This window comes from Merops nubicus, unplaced genomic scaffold, assembly GCF_000691845.1.
Source record: "Merops nubicus isolate BGI_N331 unplaced genomic scaffold, ASM69184v1 scaffold31983, whole genome shotgun sequence".
NCBI lineage: Eukaryota > Metazoa > Chordata > Aves > Coraciiformes > Meropidae > Merops > Merops nubicus.
Genome location: NW_008598766.1, coordinates 22934 through 23254, shown reverse-complemented (window position 1 = coordinate 23254; position 321 = coordinate 22934).

Genomic DNA, 321 nt, shown 5'->3' with positions numbered 1-321 from the left:
GATGCACTGCAGGGCCGGGGCTGCGTGCCCAGGACCCTGCCAGAGCCAGGGGAGCGGCAGGGCAGCGAGCAGGGCCTTGGGAGCCCTTCCCGAGACGCAGAGGTGTGGGTGGCCAGCGCTCTCTGGCCAGGCCGGTGCGACCGGGCTGGGCCAAGGCCCGCGGGCAGCCCCGGGTCGTGTCGTGTCTTCAGGAGCTCACTCCCCACCACGGGGTGTCTGGGTCTCGGGGTGTGTGTCCGGGTGAAAGACCCGCTCCCGCAGCCCACCGCCTCCGTGCTCCTCACGCCTGACGGCAGGAGCAGGGCACACTGGCAGCTGTGG